The sequence below is a fragment of the Eublepharis macularius genome, chromosome 16 (assembly GCF_028583425.1).
Source record: "Eublepharis macularius isolate TG4126 chromosome 16, MPM_Emac_v1.0, whole genome shotgun sequence".
NCBI lineage: Eukaryota > Metazoa > Chordata > Lepidosauria > Squamata > Eublepharidae > Eublepharis > Eublepharis macularius.
Window position 1 is genome coordinate 4,253,532 of NC_072805.1, and position 23,014 is coordinate 4,276,545.

A 23,014-nucleotide genomic window follows, 5' to 3' on the forward strand; every position below is an offset into this window, starting at 1 on the left:
TGAGCCCTCCTCCCAGCTTGTATATTTTTATGCTTTTATGTGCATTTTGAAAAAATGTAACTTACTAATTTGTGCAAAACAAAACAAAAGAAAAACAGTGTTGGCAAACAAAATCAAAAATAACACTAGCAAATCTATATAGAAGCATCTATAAAAGAGCTCCAAATACCTAAAAATACGTCCATATGCAATTGATGTCTATATGCGATATGCTGAAAAGATATGTTATGGTAAGTCTATAAGGTCCTCAATCCACTGCAGATTGGTTGTGGCTTTAGTCAGCATCCTGTGCTGACTTTGGGTAATTTGGGCAGGACTGTGCAGTGGAAGGCAGTTGACTTTTCCTATAGCATGGGTATCTATGGGCTGCACTGCCTTTTTTTGTGGTGTAACTGTCCAGTGCTTTTGGGGGTATCGGAAAGCCTGGAACAGCTTAGGGAGCTGACTAACCCCTGCCCCCGGCCCCCTGGCCTGCCCTCTCCCATGCCAGTACAGGGGTTTACTCTTCAGGTCTGCCGGTGGCGGATCTGTTACCCTGTTACCCTGGCAGTCTGGTGCCAGCATAACTTGGGTTTACCATGATGTTAGAGCCAGATACGTAGCTGTTGGGGCTAGTTGGCTCCATGAGCACTTCTGGCACCACTACCTAGAATTGCACTGTGTATGTGTGAGAGTAGTCAAAAGTGATACAGAGCAGGAAATTTAAACTTGTGATGGGAGGATGTGATCTCACAAGGAGGATATTTGTGATTCAAAAGTGACATCCTGGTTTTGTTTTGCTCCAAATGTTAATATAGTGTGGTTTGTTAATTATAAAATGTTGCAGATCTCCTGGTCTATGTAAAGATAATATGTAGTTTCATGTTTCGAGTCTTAGGTTCCATATTTTGAATCACAAATGTCTTCCTTGTGTCTATTTCTTCACATTTATACATTTCTAAAAAGCTATAAGTTTAGTTAGTTTGTACAGATCTTATACTTTATCAAGCCACTCTGTCTTTTGTGGAGGAGCCTTTGGTTTATAATAATAATAATAACAACATTCGATTTATATACTGCCCTTCAGGACAACTTAATGCCCACTCAGAGCGGTTTACAAAGTATGTCATTATTAGCCCTACAACAATCACCCTGTGAGGTGGGTGGGGCTGAGAGAGCTCCAGAGAGCTGTGACTAGCCCAAGGTCACCCAGCTGGCTTCAAGTGGAGGAGTGGGGAATCAAACCCGGCTCTCCAGATTAGAGTCCCACGCTCTTAACCACTACAGCAAACTGGCTCTCAATTATATCTTTTCACATATATTTTTCTTGCTTCTGTCAAAATATTTAAGGTCGCTATTTGCTTATCCTTTGGAATTGTAACATCATAGCAGAGCAATGATAATTCTTGAGACCATTTTCCAAAATCTTTGTACCTGTATCCAAAACTACTGCATATGGGGAAAATTGTACTGACAGGCTTTAGAAAAATGTCCCTTCCCATCTGGCTGGTCTCCAAGAGGTGATGCATCATTTTCATAATGTTTTCTTTAAATAACAAGCTAACAGAAAATGTGAGCAAAAACTTGCACCTTAGTCCCCCAAGCCTCAATCCCACACTTGAAGCACAATAGCACACGGGTAGTGTTTTTGTGTTACAGTACTTTAATGAACCTTCTAAATCACTGGAGTGCTTGCAAGGCAAAGAGGGGGGCGGGGTCTGGAATTTTATATCCCACAATTTCCCCTCCCCCATGGAGCTCAGGGTTGTCTTTAATATTTTCATGCCCTATTACAGAATAGCCTCAAAAAATAAACAATTGCTCCATTAACAGCAGTGCTGCCAATTAAAAATGGCTCCAGGTGATGTGTATGAAACCAATCAAAGCTTGCTGTCCTTCTGGCCAGGCATGCTTGAACCACATTTGATGTATTTCTTCTGTTATTTTCAGCAAGTCACTGTTCTTCAGCCTTGCCTCCATTTCAGCAATATAGGGATAACAATACCAACCTGTCTTACAGCTTAGTTGCAAAGATTCCTGCAGTAAAGTCTATGAAAGTGGTTTGAACAAGCAAAGCTTACCATATGTATTCTTGTTAGTAACGTTATAGTTACTATTCAGTCATCTACTTTAAGGGTAGGGTAAGAGTCAGTTTTCAGACTTTTTCTGAAAGCATTCATAAGCTAACTTTGGCCTATTCATCTTGTTATATCTTATCTTGCAGAACTGCCTCTTCATACATTCATTAAGCTTCTCCAGACCCTCAGAATTCTCTGGTTGTTATACTGGGATGTAAGAAAATACCTGCTTTCCCCAAGTGTTCCTATTCAGACCTGTTGTTTGAGCCATTGAGCAGGTAAGCTACTTCCCAGTGTTATGACAACAGTTGTTCAGTTCTAACATGCCTGACAGAGGACTTGGCATTGGGGCATGCTTGACCTGATCCAATAGGCAGCTGCTTGGGACAGCAGAATTCCAGGTGAATGGAGAAATTCTGTAGGGTGAACAATCCCAGATTTGTCCCAGATAACTGGGCAATACATTCTGAAGTATGTGGCCACAGTTTTCCTGATTGCATCCTCTTTCTGAGTCATTCAGCACCGTGGAGTAGATGGGACTAGAAGTCCCTTCCTTAGGAGCCAGAAAAAGCAGCTACAGTCAGAAAAGCTCCTTATGCAATACTGCTCCCTGACATGGAGCAGTAACTTTCATTGTTGCCTAAGGCTGCACAATACATGCAACATGACTTTCTTACATGCCTGAATAGCCTAGTTCTTACTTCTGAGCTAGTAGGGCAGGCCTGTACAATGTGTGGTCCACCACACAGCCTGTTGTATGTGACTGCCTACTAGGGATTCCATGAACGTCATTTTTTCCGGCAAACAGAGGTTATCAAGAATCTGTCAGGGCACAATAAATTACTGGTAGCTTGCATTTCACTTGGAATGGTGGTGTGGGAATGGGTGTGGGCTGGCCTGTATTCAGGCATGCTACCATAGAAATCTATGATGATTTAGCATGGATTATATCACTGGTATATATTTTTTCTGAGCCTGCACCACATAAATGTTTACTGCTGTAATGACTGCCTTAACCAGTAGAATAGGACTAGGCCCATTTCACACAGTTTGAACCACCATTTATGAGCAGTCGCCTCGATCGCAATGGCTTCGGCATGGCACTCCCACATTCCACACTGTCCAAGGCAGTTTCAATTTGGCATCTTGTTTTTCATTTCAGACAGGCTTTGACACCTTGGTGCAATTTCGGGCTTTCAGGGCTTTGCGATTCACTTCACACTTTTTAAAAAACTTTGAGCAGACATAGTAGCATTGCAGTGTTGGAACCCATCCCCCCCCCTCCGGTATTTGCTGATTGGGCTGTCTTGTGCCCACTGGAGAGGCAATTGGTGGCAGTTCTGGGGCAAACCATGGACTTTTTGTGCTTGTTCCACTCTCATTGATTTTTTTTTTAAGCCAAGCCAGGAAAGGGTTAAAATGCTGCTGCTTCATCCCCTCATGGCAGCTCCCCTGACACTTTGTTTCCAAAGGGCTATGCAAAACACTTGGGGCCTTTTCTCTTTGGCAAAGCCTGAAACATGCCTGGGAGGGAGGGAAAAGCAGTAATTTAATCCTTTCCTGGCTTTTAAAGCCAGGAGGAATGTGCAGTGATGTTACAACATTACAACCCCTTCTTGCCTTTACAACCCCTTGCATACCCCAAGGGAGGAAAGGAAAAGCAGCCATTTAACCCTTTCCTGGCTTTTAAAGCCAACAGGGAATAAGCAGCAATTTTAGGAATCGTTCCTGGCTTTGAAAAAAAATGACAGTGCGCATGCATACCCGGGAGGAAGAAAGTCAACGGAGAAGCAGCCTTGTGACCCTTACCTCGCTTTGTTGATGAAAATGGTGGACAAGGAGTTCAGAGACCTGAGGAGGGTGGGAGTGGTTAATTCTGCACAGACCAATCAGTTCCCAGGGAAAAGGAGAGGGGGAGAAGAGAAGCAAAAGGGGAGTATAGAGTTCACACTGACATTAATTGGCCCAGACATGACTCAGCAGCAACTTAAAAATAAAATCGCAGTATGTCTGCAGGGGGGAAAAATACCATGGACAAAATTGGTACTGTGTCCCATGACTACCTTGCAAGTGTGAAACTCCTGCGAACATGGGAAGCAGAACAGATACTGAAACACTTTAAAGTCCCAGTGCAGAAAGGACCCTATTTAACAGAAGAGGGGATTATTTAGAATAATGCTGGGTAGCAGCACAGAATTTTGCTTGTTGGGTGCAGGGCAGTTTTTTTAATGGAAGTAAAATAGTGGTGCCATTACTGTGCTTATGGTATAAATACTTTTGAAAGTTTATTGACTGGAAAAATGTAACCTCCCCAAATGTGGGTGTAAGTACTGAACCAAAGTGTGTGTTGTGATCTATAGCTACTCTAATCCCATCCCAGTTTGGGTAGGGGGGAATCTGAATTTGCTGATGAATCAGTTTCTTCAAATCTCACATCTAATTTTTTTCAATTAATTATTCTTCCTCAAACACTATTAAACATTCCTTTGTTTAATTACAAATGATATATTTTTAATCTTTACTAAAGCAGAAAGAAAAGTCTGGCAAGAGAACAGCAAAAGGTTACCAAGTCTCTAGCAGGGCTGGATCGATGGGGGATCAGGGGTGTAGTCTGCCCCCGGCACCGCTAAAGAGGGGGTGCTGGACGCAGCTGCCAACTGCCAGGAGCATGCCGGCAGCATTGTGGGTGGCTGAGCAGCCGCTCGCGCCATTCGCCTACCCCACAGGACAGGGAGTGTGCGGCAAGCCGGCTGCCCCCTCAGCAGGGCAGGTGAGTGGCACAGAGGGCTGGGAGGCTGCCCGTGCCATTCACCTGCCCCGCAGGACAGGAAGCATGCGGCAAGCCGGCCACCCCCTTAGTGGGGCAGGTGAATGGCATGGGCGGCCTCCCAGCTGCCCGCACTGCCGCCGCTCCACTGGCGGCACGCTCTGCCCCTGCGTGATGACATCACGGAAGTGATGTCATCACAGTGGTGGGAGCGCGTGGGCACTGCTCATGGGCACTGGGGGCTGGACTTGCTGCATGGAGGCAAATGCTGGTGCTTGAAAGGTTGGGAATGGAGCTTATTGACATCTGGAGAGGAAGGGACAAACCTTGGCTGTACTCTTCCCCTGTATCCAGTCTCAACTGTTTTTAAACTGATTTGCAAATGGTTTTATATGTACTGGTCGCAGACTGTAATAATAAACTTGACTTGACTTGACCTTGGCTGCAACTTGAGGCTCATTAGTAGAACCCCACAGGCATAGGAGGAGAGCTAAAAGTTCTCCCCAAGCCAAAGAGAAAATGGTCTGCCTCACAGGACTTTGGCTCTGGCCAAAATCACTGTGAGATTTTGCCCCTCCTCCTGGAGGCTCTCAGGACAAACCAAAAACCATGAAATTGGAAACTGAATCATGATACCCAAAAACTTGGATGAAACTGTTTATATGTTTATATAAACAAATAAGAATTCCAGATCACATCAAGAAAATAATTAGAAAATCTTACATGAATAAAGATTTGATGTGTAGTAGAAGATGGTTGTTGTGGGTTTTCCGGGCTGTATTGCCGTGGTCTTGGCATTGTAGTTCCTGACGTTTCGCCAGCAGCTGTGGCTGGCATCTTCAGAGGTGTAGCACCAAAAGACGGAGATCTCTCAGTGTCACAGTGTGGAAAAGATGTAGGTCATTTGTAACGTCAGGAACTACAATGCCAAGACCACGGCAATACAGCCCGGAAAACCCACAACAACCATCGTTCTCCGGCCGTGAAAGCCTTCGACAATACATTGTAGTAGAAGAGTTTTTCAGCAATGTGATTTTCACTGCAACATATCAGACTCATGTTCTTGCCTTCACTCTGGTGATGCCAAGGTGCCATCTTACATCCAGTTTATCCCCCTCACTTATTCTCTGTTTGGTTCTTTTGCTCCCTTTCCAACCAGTTCTTCTTCCTACTATGTCAGGAATACAGTAGTGCCTACAAAACGGGACTAGGTGCTGCCAACTTTCAAGGGCAGTTAGTTTAGGATGGTACTGTATTGCCTAAAACTGGAATATGACTTCAGAAGTTGACACAGAGATTTGAGGGTACAAGAGGTTAGATTGTATCTTCCTGGAGATTTCAGGAAAAGATTCTTTGACCCACAGGAGTTGGGAAATCAGAAAAGATAAAATCCTTTGGCACAGAAGGAGGGGTGGGGGGGGACTGTTTTTGCAGGTCTGATTTTGCTGAGTTCATCTGGAGGAAGGAGCTCTCACACCCGAGCTCCGTCTTGATGGCTGCTGCTGCTACATGAATCATACAAAGGCCTGGTTGCCTGGACAAAATCAAGAAGATAATGGGAAGCTTTAAGACGATGTGTAAAACTAGGGCATGTGTAGAGTGAGGGATTGGGATTGTGTGTTTACAACTTTCTTTTATATTCCTTGTTCAGTCTGTGGCTGTACTAAGAGTTTTGTGTGAATAGTAAATTCTTTACTATTTTAAATGCTGGTAGTTGTTCTCCGTACCAGACAGATGTCCACTGTTCGATCATTCTGTTTATAACGAGCACCAGGGGAAGGGAGGTGGTCAGTTGCTAAATTGCTATTTTCCTAGGAGTGCCCAAGTGCAGCAAGCAGGGGACCCGCAAGGACTTACGAGGAGCATCTCATTTTCCATCCTCCACTATTTGTGTTCCTTGAAATCCCCCATAACACCTCCTCTGTTCCTAATTCCTTCTCTTTCCCATGCACCATCCAACTTACTTTTCATCTGATGCCCATCTTCAGCTATATTTATATTTTGTTTACTTGATTTATACCATGCCTTTCTCCATAACGGTAAAGAGTTCAGTAGCACCTTTAAGACTAACCAACTTTATTGTAGCATAAGCTTTTGAGAGCCACAGCTCTGTTCGTCAGATGCAAGTGGTTCAGGCTCAGGTTGATAGTAGGGTGAAAGTTGTTGAAGTCCTGATGAAATCTCTCAAGGGCTTCCTTCCCATGGGTCCAAATGATGAAGATGTCGTCCAAGAACCTTAAGTACAGGCACGGTTTCAGTGTGTGGGAGCTGAGGAAACGTTGCTCCAAGTCTGCCATGAATATATTAACATATTGCAGTGCCATGCGTGTGCCCACGGCTGTGCCATTAACCTGTAGATATAAGCTGTCACCAAATCTGAAGTAATTGTGAGTGAGTACGAAGTGACAAAGTTCAGTGGCGAAGTGTGCTGTGGTTTTGTCCGGGATAATATCCCGTATGGCTTGCAATCCATCTGCATGTGGGATATTGGTGTACAGAGCCTCCACATCCATGGTTGCTAGGATGGTGTCATCTGGTGGGTTGTCAATGGACTGTATTTTCCTGAGGAAGTCAGTGGTGTCCCGTAAGTAGCTGCGTGTGCTGGTGGCATAGGGCCTGAGGATAGAGTCCATGTATCCCGAGACTCCTACTGTGATAGGGCCAATTCCTGAAACAATGGGGCGTCCTGGGTTACCTGGTTTGTGGATTTTGGGTAGCAGGTAGAATGTTCCTGGCCGTGGTTCCTGGGGTGTGTCCATACATGGATGCGTTCTTGTATGTCCATGGGGAGTGTCTTTAATATTTTATTGAGTTCTCTTTTGTATTGCTCCATAGGGTCAGAAGGTCGTGTTTGCTAGAATGTTGTGTTGGAGAGTTGCCTGTCTGCTTCCTGTATGTAGTTATGTTTGTCCATGACGACCACTGCTCCGCCTTTGTCGGCTTCCTTGCTTACGACGCCAGCATTACTTTTGAGGCTGTTTATGGCACCTCTTTCTGCACGGCTGAGGCTCTGCTTTAAACAATGTTGTTTGTCAATTATCTTAGCATTCAGTGTAAAAGTCCAACGAGGAGTTGCAGCCTTTAGGGGGTGTCCATGTGGAATTCTCGTTTCTGTAACTTTGTAAGGATGATTGTGCATTGCTGGGTTGGGGGGGTGGGGGCTGCTGTGACGGTGTCTGTTCAGCGCTTTGTTCAGCGCTTTGTTCAGGTTGAAGAATTCTTTCAGTCTTAGGCGTCTACAATAGGCCTCCATAATGGGGGACCCAAAGCAGCTTATATCAGTTGCCTCTCCAATTTGTCCCTAAAGAGGCAAACAACTAATGCTAAAACATTTGAAACATTCCAATAATATTTTAAGTGTATATAAATACAATAAAAGCATCCTACTATATAAAAGTCTAAGTGTGTTCAAGACAACTCATTTCCTACCCTGATGCGCCACCAGAGGGCGCTGCTGTGGAGGGAAGCCCAGATGAGGCAGCCAGACCTCCAGAGAGCACACCACAGAAAGAAGCCAAGGCCGGGATCAGGCGTGGAGCAGGTGACAATGTCCGCCCCCTGCCTTCAGCCAGCTGGGATTGGAAGCAGAGCAGGTGACAATGCCCATCCCCGGCCTTCACCCAGCTGGGATCAGGAGCGGAGCAGGTGGCAATACCCATCCGCCAGCTGGGTTCAGGAGCAGAGCAGGTGGCAATGCCCACCCTCCTCCTTCACCCAGCTGGGATCAGGAGCGAAGCAGGTGGCAATGCCTGCTCCCCGTCTTCACCCAGCTGGGATCAGGAGCAGAGAGGGGACAATGCCCGTACCCCGCTTTCACCCAGCTGAGATCAGGAGCTGAGCAGGAGGCAATGCCCGCCTTCCGCTTTCACCCACCTGGGATCAGGAGTAAAGCACGTGGAAATGCCTGCTCATCATCTTCACCCAGCTGGGATCAGGAGAAGAGAGGGGGCAATGCTCACCCCTAGACTTCACCTAGCTGGGATCAGGAGTGAAGCACGTGGAAATGCCTGCTCCCCGTTTTCACCCAGCTGGGATCAGGAGAAGAGAGGAGGCAATTATCTTGAGATCAGGAGCAAGGCAGGTGTTAATACCCATCCCCCGCCTTCACCCAGCTGGGATCAGGAGCGGAGCATATGGCAATGCCCGCCCCCCCTTTCACCCAGGAGCAGAGCAGGTGGCAATGCTTCCCTTCCCTTCACCCAGCTGGGATCAGGAGAGGAGCAGGTGGCAATGCCCGCCCTGACTTCACCTAGCTGGGAGTAGGAGCAAAGCAGGTGGCAGTGCCCACTCCCTGGCTTCACCCGGCTGGGATTAGGAGTGGAGCACATGGGAATGCCCGCCCCCGACTTCACCCAGCTGGGATCAGGAACGGAGCAGCTGGCTATGGCCACCCACTCACCCCCGCCATCACCAAGATGGGATCAGGAGCAGAGCAGGTGACAATGCCCTCCCCCATCTTCACCCAGCTGGTATCAGGAGTAGAGCAGATGGCAATGCCCACCCCCAGTCCATGGAGTAGGTTGCAATTCCCACCCCCCTTCACCCTTCCGGCCACGTGAAGGGAGACAGACATTATGCTCTGTGCTTGATCCTGGCTGCGTGAGGGGGGGGGGGAGGCATTGCAACCTTCTCCATGGACTGATTCCAGCAGGGTAAGGGGGGCAGGCATTGCCACCTGTTCTGTGCCTGATCCTGGGCGGATAAAGGGAGGGTGGGCATAGCCGCCTGCTCTGTGCCTGATCCCGGCTGGGTGAAGGGGGGGCAGGAATTGCTGCCTGTTCTGCTCCTGATCCCAGCTGGGTAAAGGCGGGAGGTGGGTATCACCCCCTGGTCCACACCTGATCCTAGCTGAGTGAAGGCAGTGAGTGGGCATTGCCACCTGCTCCATGCCTGATCCCAGCTAGGTGATGTCAGGCATTGGAGGGCACGGACTGGAGCAGGTTGGAATGCCTGCCTCCCCTTTACCCAGCTGGGATCAGGCACGGAGCAGACCGCAATGTCCGTGCCCCTTCACCCAGCCGGAATCAGGCGAGGAGCAGGAGGCAGTACCCGCTCCCCTTAACCCAGCTGGGATCAGTAGCGAAGAAGGTGGCAATGCCCACCCTTTCTTCACCTGGCCGGTATCGGGAGCAGAGCAGGTGGCTATGTCTGCCCCCCGCCTTCACCCGGCTGGGATCAGTCATGGAGGAAGAGGAGGCAATACACGCCTGCCCTCCACTTTCTAGAGCCCGTTGTATTTTTTCCCACAACATAGATCCAGAGGAGGTAGCCGTGTTAGTCTGTAGTAGCAAAATCAAAAAGAGTCCAGTAGCACCTTTAAGACTAACCAATTTTATTGTAACATAAGCTTTCGAGAATCAAGTTCTCTTTTGATCAGGCATCTGATGAAGAGAACTTGATTCTCGAAAGCTTATGCTACAATAAAATTGGTTAGTCTTAAAGGTGCTACTGGACTCTTTCCCACAACAGTCTTTATAATAAAAATAATAACATTTGATTTATATACCACCCTTTAGGATGACCTAACACCCACTCAGAGCAGTTTACAAAGTATGCTATTATTATCCCCACAACAACAAACACCCTAATGAGGTGGGTGGGGCTGAGAGAGCTCCTAGAAGCTGTGACTGACCCAGGGTCACCCAGCTGGCTTCAAGTGGAGGAGTGGGGAATCAAACCCGGTTCTCCAGATTAGAGTCCTGCGCTCTTAACCGCTACACCAACCTGGCTCTCACACCAAGCTGGCTTTGTTACTAGTATAGACATAAAAACGCAAACACAGCCAGGGAGGGGGCCAATAAGAGTTTACTGGAGGTATGCCAAATGAAACAAAAAAGGTTTCTTTTATTATTTTATTTTACCAAATTTAAACCCTGCCCTCCCTGCAAATGGGCTCAGGGTGGCTAAAAACATATATTATACAATATTATGTCTTCACCTGCTGGCAGAAGACGATAACAAAGGAAGACAGATGGATCTCCCTAGGGACGGAGTTCCAAAGTTTCAGCACTGCAACCAAGAAGGCCCTGTCTCAGGTTGCACCCATCTAGCTGCAGTGGCGGCGGCACCTGAAGCGAGACCTCCAAAGATGACCTGAGTAGGTGTGTAGATTCATATGGGAGAAGGTGGTTCTTAAAGTATCCTGATCCCAAGCTATATAAGGGCTTTAAAGGTAAACTCCAGCACCTTTAGTTGGGCCTGGAAGCAAATTGTGAGCCAGTACGAATGGAACAAGATAGGAATGCTACGTACGGTCCCTATGACCCAGGCCAGGCAACACTCTGGCCACTCTATTCTGTACCAGCTGTAGCTTCTGGATAATTTTGAAGGGCACCCCATATAGAGGGCATTACAGTGATCTAGATTTTACCAGGGCATACATCACAGATCTTTCTCACACATGAAGAGCTGGAGCTGGCGAAAGGCACCCTCGTAACCACTTCCACCTGTTTATGCAACAGGAGGTCTATGAAGCTGTTCCTTTACAGGGAGTACTGCCCTATCCAGAACAGGAGATATCCCCATACCTGGGTCAAGCCCCGTCCCCCAGCTGCCCCCACCCGTAGCACCTCTGCTTTGTCAGTTTGTTAAGCCGTGCCCATCCCAAAACTGCCCCAAGGCACCTATTCACAGTTTCCACTGCTTCAGTGAGATATGCTGGAAATGTGAGGTAGAGAGCTGAGTGTCATACACCTATTTGTGACAACCCAGATCTCCAGATGACCTCTTCCAGTGACTTTACATAGATTCTCATAACAGCTTGTGAGGTACATTAGGCTGAGTGTGTGTGGCGAACCCAAGGTCACCCACTGAGCATCTGTGGCAGAGTGGAGATTTGAGCCTGGGTCTCCTAGATCCTAGTCCAAAATTGTAATTACTGCACCACACTGGCTTTTGTGTGGGTAGCTGCTATTGAACAGCAGAAAGCAGCCAGGTCTGGGTGAATCAAGGTGGTTGCTTTGGTCACCCTGGGCTAGTCAAATACGCTCAGCCTAATCTACCTGACAGGGATCCAGAGGAGTTAGCTGTGTTAATCTGTAGTTGACGAAGAGAGCTGTGATTCTCGAAAGCTTATGCCACAATAAAGTTGGTTGAAGTTGGTTAATCTTAAAGGTGCAACTGAGCTCTTTACTACCTGACAGGGTTGTTGTGAGGATAAAATGGAGGAGAGGAGAATGATGGAAGCCACTTCAGGTCTCCACTGGGGAGAAAGGTGGGATATAAATAATGTAAATAAATGAAAGTCTATCTCTAGTGCCATGACGTTTAAAACAGCTAATTACCGGGCCGGTTTTTCACATTGCCAGCTTTTCCTTTGGCAGGAAGTTTCCCCAGTCCTTGAGCACCTTGGCCCTCTCTTTCAGAGTTATGAAACTGTAAGTGCACCCCACGAAGCCTGTTGCTGTGACCGGGGGGAAACAAATGGCCTCTGGCACAGCCCTTTGTCACCATGCCCGGCTCACTGTCTTCCAGTCTAGCTCCTGATGTAAGGTGCGGAACTGAAAACTTTCCTTTTGGCTGTGAGGGTCTACTTGGTAATAAAATGGACAACTGCCTTGAGTGAATTCAGGACCTCCATGCAACTGCTCAGTCTGTTATCATCTAGTTCTCAATCTTCCAGACGTGGCACATTATCCAGAGAAATACCAAACCGTCATAGAAATTGTAGCCTGATTGAGACGCCAATAAACAATCTTCCAACCCTGAGAAGGGGTTTTGAGGTTCAGCATTATTTATTATATTATTTATTATTTATTTATGTCATTTATAGTCTGCCTTTCTCACTGAGACTCAAGGCGGATTACATAGTGTGAGATCAGTACAATCAATAGCAAGGACAAGGGTAGGCATTTCCACACAGTGTCAAGGACATTTCCATAAAACAATGTCATAGGGTAGATGAATACAAGTTTACAAAGACATAGCATTAGCAAGGATCCAATATGAGGTTGAAGAACTGCTGGAACAGAACATAATCAATTCTAGGACTGACATTAGACAACATGAAGCACAGGTAGTATATAGGAGTACATTTAAAGCAACAGATAGTATGTAAAGCAACATAGTGGTGAAGTCTATGGTCCCTAACTCATTACTGAAGCATTTGAGACCCCCTCCCTACAATACCGCCCTCTTATCTGAGAAAAAGCCTTTTTGAATAATTCAGTTTTGCATTGTTTGTGGAAAGCCAGGCGAGTGGGGGCTCTCCTGGCCTCTTCAGGCAGGCCATTCCACAGGGTAGGGGCCACCACAGAGAAAGCCCATGTACAGGCTGCTGTTGATTTTGCCCATGTGCGATTGGCACCTGCAAGAGACATGAATTCCCTCTTCTCTCCTGCTCCTATTAAAATCGATACCTGCATTCATTGGAGCTCATCATGTCCGATCAGTAGGTCAAGCTGGACAGGGCTATAGAATATGACACCCTGCCAACTCTTAAGTCTCTTCCACTCCACTTCCCACCATCTTTTGTAAGAAAATAACAGTCCTCCTGCTCAAACAGGCTATTGCCTGTTCCTCGCTCAAGAATTTAACTCTGAATATTTTACCACGCTCAAGAGGGATAGAGTAATCCAAGAAAGAATTGCGGACCTTATTAGTCAATCACAACTCCATTCAAAAGAATCTAACTTTGTAACTAAATGGTTTCCGTTTTTTGAATTTCTAATTATCAATGACATACATCCTCCTAAACACTTACCTTTCTTTTGGTTGCCCTAAGTTAATATTGTGGCACTGCTTTAATACCTGAGAATTGCATGTATTAAGTTTGTTTGTTGATTTGTTTTACATTGTTTGAAAGTTGAAATGTTAACTGTTAACTTTTATTCAATTATATAAGCTAAATAAAAAAAATATTTTTTTTAAAAAGAGGGATAGAGTACTCCACTCCATCCGAGACCTCCGTGGTGTCAATGATTTCATCACACTATGATGATTTATTTATTTATTATTTATTTACTTTATTTGATTTATACCCCGACCTCCCCACAGATGGGCTCAGGGCGGCTGATCATATTAGCCTCCCTTCTACTTCTTCTATCTCATGAGACATGGTTCGTGTCCATCAGCCTCAAGGATACATACTTCCACTTTGCAATCAGGCCTCAGCATTGCCACTCCTTAGGTTCGCAGTGGCCACCATTTTCAATACAAGGCTGTCACCCTTTGTCTTTCTACAATGTCAGGGGTCTTCAAGAAATGCTTGGCAGTTGTCACAGCTCACCTGAGACGTTGCAGAGTAGCAGTCTTCCTGTACATTGACAACTGGCTGCTGATGGCTCCGTACCCATCCTCCATTCTCACTCACCGATTTCATCCTCCACCTACAGGCCTTCACCTACTGGGGCTACAGGTCAGTGGCGAAAAGTCATGCCTCAGACCCTTGCAAGAGGTGCAACTTATTGAGCCAATCCTTGTTGCAGCCAAGGTGAGAGCTTATCTTCCCAGAAACAGGCAGGATACTATTATCCAAATGGTTTAGAATGTTTGGTATCATCCCACGCAGTCTACCTTCTCCATTCAGAGGCTTTTGGGGCTGACAGCTGCAATGATCCCAAACTATACAGTTTGTGTGGCTTATGACTGAGACACCTTCACTGAGGGACTTCCAAGAAAAACTGCTCACACTTCCACTGCAAATAAGGCATGCTCTGGCATGGTGGTTGCAGTGCCATCACTTGAGCCCAGGGCATGCCCATCTTACTCATTCAACCATCTCTCAGTCTGACTTCTGACCCCTCTCTTTGGGGCTGGGGAACTCACTGTGGTCAACAGCATATGAGTCTTCTCTGGTTACACAAATAGAGGACTCAGTTACCTGGAGCTTCTGGGGGCATTAAAATAAATCTGTCATAGGCTTCCTTCCCCTTCTGAAGAGATGGGTGACTCAGGTCACTATCACCATCGTGTATTACATAAACAAGCTGGGAGGCACAATATCAACCATTCCATTTGTCTCCTGTGGGAATGCTGTATTCAGTACTGTATTCTTCCAATTGCTGTCGACATAGCCAGAGCCTCAAATTTATGGGCAGATGCTCTAATCCTGCATGGTAAATCAACAACCTCATCAGGAGTGCCCATTGGGGTCAGCCCCAAGCAGACCTTTTAATAAAGCATGCCAACAGGAAATGCTGATGCTTTTGCTTTTGAAGGAGACACGATCCTCGTCCTTGGGAGATACCTTCCTCCCACAGTTGGTGAGGATTCGCCTGTACTTCTTTCCTCCCACTCATACCAAAGGTGTTGGCAAAGATGCAGATGGTTCCAGTGCAGTCCTCATCACGTCCTTTTAGCCAAGTCTGCCTTGGTTAATAAAAATCCTCAACATTGTTCAGGGAAATTACATCCATCTTCCAAACTCCCTCCATGTCCAGTCTCAGAACACAGGAAGGATCCTGTACCCAGATGTCTTGGATTTGATCTCTTGGCAAATACAACCAACGCACCTTTATCACGTGCCCGATAGAAAACTCACCAGGAAATCATAAGGCAACAAGGGAAAGACCAAGGGATGGACTTGCCCATCACCTATCATCCTAGAGGATCCTACTCCATATACGCTCCTCTGACTTGGTACATTCATCAGTAAGCACATCATGGATGCCATTTTGCTCTGTGTCGCTGTTGCCCAGACGTCTATGATGTCTATTACCTTGCAGGATCAGAACCACATGGAGAAGCCCCAGCAGACAGTGCAGACACAGTTCCAATGCAGATCCCCACCATGGATGGGTAAGTGTTCGTGGAATGATTATAGTAGGCCTCCCAAGAGATGCATTCCTATCATACAGTTACAGCAAAGAGGGAAGGAGGGGTAAGGAAACTGCAAGAGAACCACATACAGAGTTGTTACCCAATGAGGAGGTCTCCTTGCGAGTTGAGGGAATTAGCGTGCAAGGAGAGGCAGCGAGAGGTGGGTAACTTAGTGAGATTTCCACCTATGTATATGAGGATTGTCCTTGCTAGACAACTCTTTCAATAAAGAGGCATTCCCAAGACCCTCAGCCTTTCCTCATATGGCTCAGTCTCCAGACCCCTGTTCATTCTCGTTGCTCTCTTCTGCACCCTCTCAATTTTGTCCACAACCTTTTTGAAGTGAGGCCTCCAGAACTGCACCCAGTACTCCAAACAGCCTGACCAAGGCAGTATAGAGAGGGGCTATGACCTCCTGCGATTTCGATGCAGTGGCCCTTTTGATACATCCCAAGACTGAGTTTGCCTTTCTTGCCACCACAACACACTGACTGCTCATATTTAGTTTACAGTCCACTCTTACCCCAAGATCTCTTTTGCATACACTACTACCCAGAAGTGTATCCCCCATCCTGTATTTGTGCTTCACATTTTTGTGGCCCAGATGTAATACTGTGCACTTATCTATGTAGAATTGCATCCTGTTCACAACCACCTACTTCTTCAGAGTATTCAGGTCTTGTTGAATGTTAACTCTATCTTCTGGAGTGTTTGCCACTCCTTCCAATTTGGTATCAGTAAATTTAATGAGTAGCCAATTTACCCCTTCATCCAGATCACTGATAAAAATATTGAAAAAGTACTAGGCCCAAAACCGAGCCCTGTGGCACCCCACTGGACACCTCCCTCCAATCTGATGAAAAGCCATTGACCCACCACTCTTTGAATGTGGTCGTATAATCAGTTCCCTATCCACCAAACTGTCCTATAGTCCAGTCCACAGTCTTTCAGTTTACCCATTAGACTGTCATGGGTAACCTTATCAAAAGCTTTACTGAAATCCAGGTAAATCACTTCAGCAGAGTTCCTATGATCCAGTAAGCTTGTCACTCGATCAAAGAAGAAAACCAAGTTGGTCTGACAAGATCTGTTGGGGACAAAACCATGTTGACTTCCCCAGATCACTAAGCAGTCCTTCAGATGCTTACAGATTGATCCCTTTAAAATCTGCTCTAATATCTTGCCAGCCACAGAAGTCAGACTGACTGGCCTGTCATTTCCCGGGTCATACTTCTTCCCTTTCTTAAATATTGGGATAACATTTGCTCTTCTCCAATCTTGTGGCACATCCCCAGTCCTCCAGGAGGCCTTGAAGATGATGTACAGAGGCTCTACAAGTTCTCTAGAAAGTTCTTTGAGCACTCTAGGGTGAACACTATCTGGCCCAGGGGATCTGTATTTGTCCAGTGCAGCCAGGCGCCTCTTCACAACCTCTCTGTTAATGTCAACTAGCCACCCAGGAGTCCTCTCATATCTACTACCATCGCTAGATGGGCTCAAGTTCTTCAGGGAGAAAACAGAGGCAAAAAAGTCATTACGCCTGTCTGATTTTTCTCTGTCCTCCATCAGAGTTTCTCCTTCCACTCTCAACAGTGGTCCAATTTCCTCTTTTACCTTGCGTTTCCTTCTCACATATCTGTAGAAGTTTTTCTTATTGTATCGAGCCCCCCTGGCCAGACCCAGATGATACTGAGCTTTGGCTTTTCTGATGGCTGACCTGCAGTATTTAGGAACCCTCATATATTCAGAGGTCTAAGGGTGGATGTTGGATCCAAAGGCATGCACCCAACTATGGCAGAGAGATAGTCTCACATATAGTACATATATTAGAATATGATTACATGAGGAAGGCAAAGCATCTTATAAAAGTTCAAATTCACTTTGACAATGGTAAATTCAGGATGAAGATTTGAAACGGGTCGATTTGTTGGCTTCCCGTTGCAGTTATTATTCAGAGTTATCATCACTCATAATTAACACCTTGGATCATTATACAGAAAATTTAAATTATTGGATTTATCCGCACCGTCAATAACTTGATTGTCCTTGTACGTTTATGGTTTCTTGTTAGACAGTATTGTTGTCAGTTTCTGGCACAGACGCTTTGTAATATAAATAGGAAACTTGTGATATTTACTTCTGCACTTGGCAGTTTGTTTTTGCCATTGTCACAGTGAGGATAAAAGGAGGACTCCAAAACCTGGCCAGGGAGGAGACAGGAGGGTTGGCTCTGAGGCTTAAGAGCCCCAAGTCTCCAGGGAGCAAAGGAGGACCTCCTGGTTGATGGAACCCGGACCCCTTTCCCCACATCTGAGGCCAGGTGAGAACCCCAGCGACATGGTGGAAGGCCCAGAAGAGCCCCATACCACTTGTCCAGCACTGCTGGACTTAGCTCCAGGGTCGCCAGTGCCACTGTCCCACCAGGAACCCCTGACCCACAAGGGCCCCAGCCTGAGCGTGCCCCTTACCTTAAAAGGGGACAGCCCGTGGTGCCCCACAGCGGTGATGCAGCCCACGCAGGGCCAGCCCCCGGGGCCGAAGAACAAAGAGCCGCCGCCTCCAAAGATGCCACCCGCCGCTGCTCAGCTGGGGCGTGGGATGGCATCACGGTTCTCGCAGTGGCCCGGGCCCACGCAGACAGAGGAGGCCTTGCTGCTGATGCCCGGCGACAGGGCACCAGCAACCCCATCACCGGGGAGGAGTGCCCTGAGGCCAGTGACAGAGGCCCCCACTCCAGTGAGCCGGGAGCAACCACACCCAGCTAGAGAGAGGTGGGCCCAACCAGGACAGAAGGCAGGGAAGGAAAGGCTATCATGGGGAGGGCTCAGGAAGGGGCAGGGAATTGGCAAGAATGACAGGAAGGAAGGAGCTTCGCAGCAATCGGGTGCAAGGGGGTGGGCGTTTCAGCAGAGGAAGGGAGAGCTATGGAATGAGGGGGACTGTGGGAATTGGCTTTGGTGGTGGGGGAAGAGGGATAAAAGGGGCACCCCCAAGGAATCGGGAGGAGACGGCTGAGGCAGCTGGAGGCGACTCAGAGAGAGAGAATAGCCAGTGCCCAGCAGGGGTAGGAGAAGGAAGAAGGGTGCCTACAACCCCCTTCCCTACCCACATCTGAGGCGGAGGGAGCAACCCCTGTGGAGTCAGACACAGCGGAAGGGGGAGCAGGAGCGGCGGGCGGGGCTGAGGCTCACACCACTATTCAGTGTATTGGAGTCTTGTTCTCCTTTCCATGGGGCTGTCTCATTTTAGAGAAATTATGGGTAGTCCAAACATTCACTGTATCAGTGGGACAAAACAAATAGGGCATTCAGAGGAAATGTCAGTAATTAAAGAGGAATTTTCCAGCCAATATAATTATGAACGTTTCTGCAAGTTGTACCTGTCATGTTATTCATGGAATTGTGTACTTGGAGACGGTTTGGGCCTGCGTATCGATAGGGAATTTGCATAGAGAAAAAATGTTTACCCTCTGAGTCAGCAGCTAGGCCACTTGAGAAAAATGTTGGAAGAGAAGGATGCAGCTCCCCCCCCCCGCCCCCGTAAATTAACGCTCCACCAGTTCTGGAGAGGATTGGGATATTTGTTGCCAGTTCTAACAAGCTGCAGTTTGGCTGTGTCCATCTCATAAATATACCCTTTAGATGTATTGTCGAAGGCTTTCACGGCCGGAGAACGATGGTTGTTGTGGGTTTTCCAGGCTGTATTGCCGTGGTCTTGGCATTGTAGTTCCTGACGTTTCGCCAGCAGCTGTGGCTGGCATCTTCAGAGGTGTAGCACCAAAAGACAGAGATCTCTCAGTGTCACAGTGTGGAAAAGATGTAGGTCATTTGTATCTACTCAGGAGGGGTGGGGTTGAGCTGAGTCATCCTGTAAGAGTTTCCCAGGACCACATCGGGAAAACCTCGTCTTACATCAAAGATTCAGCAGATTTCATCAACAAAATCAGTTCTCTGAAACTCAATCCACAAGACATACTTGTCAGTTTTGATGTTGTATCCCTGTTTACCAAGGTTCCAGTAAAAGACACTATTGCACTTATTAATCAGATTTTCCCAGAGGATGTAACAGCCTTATTCCACCATTGTCTAACAACCAGTTACTTCCAATGGGACAACGAATTCTATGAACAGATGGATGGGGTGGCCATGGGGAGCCCACTCAGCCCAGTTATAGCAAACTTCTACATGGAACATTTTGAAAAAACAGCTCTAGAATCAGCACCCCACAAACCTAGTGTATGGTTCCGGTTTGTGGATGATACATTTATCATTTGGAGCCATGGAGAGGAAGAATTGTTGGGGTTTTTGAATCATCTCAACAACATCCACCTGAACATACAATTCACAATGGAGAAAGAAATCGAGGGAAAACTCCCATTCCTGGATACCTTGGTCGTCCGCAAAGCAAACTTTCAGTTAGGTCACAAGGTCTACAGGAAACCAACTCACACTGATCGGTACTTACACAAAAACTCCAATCACCACCCCCGACAGAAAAGAGGCATAATGAAAACATTAGTGGATCGTGCAAGACGGATATGTGAGCCGCACTTTCTCAATGAGGAAATTAATCATCTAAACCACGCACTTCAGGCAAATGGCTACTCCAGAAATGAAATCCGAAGAGCAATCAAACCCAGGATGAATCAAACAACCAAGGAAAAACAGTCTCCTACAGGAAAAGTGTTTCTGCCATATATCAAAGGAATTACTGATCAGATGGGAAAGCTTATGAAAAAGCATAACCTTCAAGCAGTATTCAGACCCACCCGAAAAATACAACAGATGCTATGATCAGCAAAAGACAGTAGAGACCCCCTCACCTCTGCAGGAGTATACCGTATACCCTGCAGCTGTGGACAAGTTTACATCGGGACCACAAAGCGTAGCATCCAGACAAGAATAAAAGAACATGAAAGACACTGCAGACTTGGACAACCTGAAAAATCAGCAGTGGCTGAACATAGCCTAACGCAAACAGGGCACAGTATCCTATTCCAGGACACCAAAATACTGGACAACACTTCCAACTACTTTGTCAGACTGCACAGGGAAGCCATTGAAATTCACAAACATAAGCAAAACTTCAACAGGAAAGAAGAAACCTTAAGAATGAACAGAGCATGGTTTCCAGTTCTGAAAAACACCAGGCTAACTAAACATTCTATCCCCGACAATAGCCCTGCAGAGAAGATTAGCACATCAAGCCCCAATCCATATGCAAAAGAACCTCCTCAGGATACAGTGAAGCCTCCCGCCATTAGCATTCCACACCCTGGGAAACTCTTACAGGATGACTCAGCTCAACCCCACCCCTCCTGAGTAGATACAAATGACCTACATCTTTTCCACACTGTGACACTGAGAGATCTCTGTCTTTTGGTGCTACACCTCTGAAGATGCCAGCCACAGCTGCTGGCGAAACGTCAGGAACTACAATGCCAAGACCACGGCAATACAGCCCGGAAAACCCACAACAACCACAATACCCTTTAGATGTTTTTTTATAAAACATACACATTCACAGAGGATGGGTCTCACAACCGCTACTAGCTATGATGGCCAAATGGAGCCTCCATGTTCACCTCTGAAGATCAGAGCTCTGGGGCTTTGTCCCTTGAAGGGAGGGGCTGTGGCCCTTTATTCCTTGCTTATGAGAGCCAGTCTGCTTTCGGAAGTGAACTGCTGGTCTAGAGGGACCTTTGTATGATCCAGAAGAGCACTTACTATGTTTTTAGGATGAGAGATGTTACATTCCAAGATGGATCTAGCCTTCCCATAATGAGGTACTGGAAAGTTGGTAGCAGCCACATCAAGATTGGGGAAGGGCCGCTTTAACCCTCCAAGGTGCTTAGAACCTGCAGTTTGATGGAACGGCATCAAAGATCTGCTGTTGTATCTGCAGGTTGTGCCACTGAAGAAAGAGGCCAGTAGAATAGCGAGCTGGCCTTTCAGGGAGTTGGTGCAGCATGGCAGGAAGGGTAGAATAAGATGCCAGCAGAAACTTGGAGCTGGAGTGAGGCAGCTGTTTTCTCATGGATCGTTATGGTGAAGAGGACTGGCAGCTGCCTTTCTCATGGCAATCTCCAGTTCCTAGTTCTTACTCACTCAAACGAGAGAATGAGGTTCAGCTTTGTGGGCTGAAAGTTGTGCAGTCCTTTGGTATCTGTGCAGGCACTTCCAAATGTTTAACCATCTGGGCTTATTTTATAAAGCTGCTGTAAAAATTACTGAGAATGTGTGTGAAATGCTTTGGATGCATTAAAGGATGGTTATATGAGTAAATCTGGTGTCCAAGCCAAGTTAGAACTCTACAGAAGTCTGTCATTTTTCTCTTTGGGGTCTGGATTTAGCACTTACCGTTTCAACACTTATGCTTTGTTTTAGCTCTGTTTCAGATTTCTGCTTGTTTTCAGATTTCTTCAGTCCAGTTTTTATCCTGTAGGTTGTATTGACTTGCGTCTCAGTGAGAAAGGCAGACTATAAATGACAAATTTGTATGCTGTGGAAGTCAGCTCAGTGTAATAAGCTGTTCTGCTTATTTGCCTTTCTCTGTGTCCTGTGTAATCACTTGCTTGTTCGTGAGACTTCCCTGTCTGACATACAGCAGTAGGACATTAGAATGGGAGCTATTAGCTGTAAAAGCTGACATTTCTTATCAGCATGCTCAGGAATAATGAGGAAATTGCCTCCCCTGAGCAACTGTTCTTTGAGGCTGGCCACTCTGTCTGTGTGGTGTCTGCACTTTCATGCCAGTCTTTCAGTCACTTTTAATTTTTCTTTGGGTCAGTTCACAGATGTGGCTGGTGATAGCTGCACCAATGGTGGAGCCAGCAGTCCTGCTGATCCCATGGCACCAAGACATTTTTGCAAGTGCTTTTTTTTAAAAAGACAATTTTTCATGGCTGCCATGGTTTTAAATCTCTACTTACCTGGTCAACTGTGACAAGTAAGAATTGCCTCCAGGCACCCAAGGAAGGAGGAGTCTTTTCTTTTAGACTGTCAGCATACCAGAAACAACACAAAAATATGTGGAAGGGTTTTTTTTCTATAGAGTTGTTAGAGAGACATCCCGAGTCCTCCTGTGCCATGGTCACACTCGAAGTTGTGGCCTGTGTACCTGTTGCTTAGGAAGAAAAATGGTTCAAGAATTCCAGAGATGGGATCTGAACATCATGAGTATGTATCCCCCCCCCCCGCCCTTTTCGGAAAATCTTATGGTTGCTGATGGGACTCTTTGAGGTGGTGGTGATTGTTGTTATTAATAGTCTGCCTTTCTCACTGAGACTGTAGTCGGATTACATAGTGCATGTGAATGCAATATCATCAATAGCTAGGACATTCACTGAACAAACACACAATATTATCAACAGTTAGGACATTCAATGAAAACAGGTAGCTGCAAATTTAAAAATTATCAGAAAGCCAAACAC

General features: G+C 46.4%; 1 protein-coding gene across 1 annotated transcript in view; it reads left to right on the top strand.

Annotated features, from left to right (window-relative positions):
* Positions 1-23,014, top strand: part of PRR5 (proline rich 5) — a 137,896-nt gene that overhangs the window by 13,819 nt on the left and 101,063 nt on the right. The window contains exon 2 of the mRNA XM_055000862.1: positions 2,204-2,335. The gene's annotated coding sequence lies outside the window, so the exon portion shown is untranslated. The remainder of the gene's footprint in view (positions 1-2,203; positions 2,336-23,014) is intronic.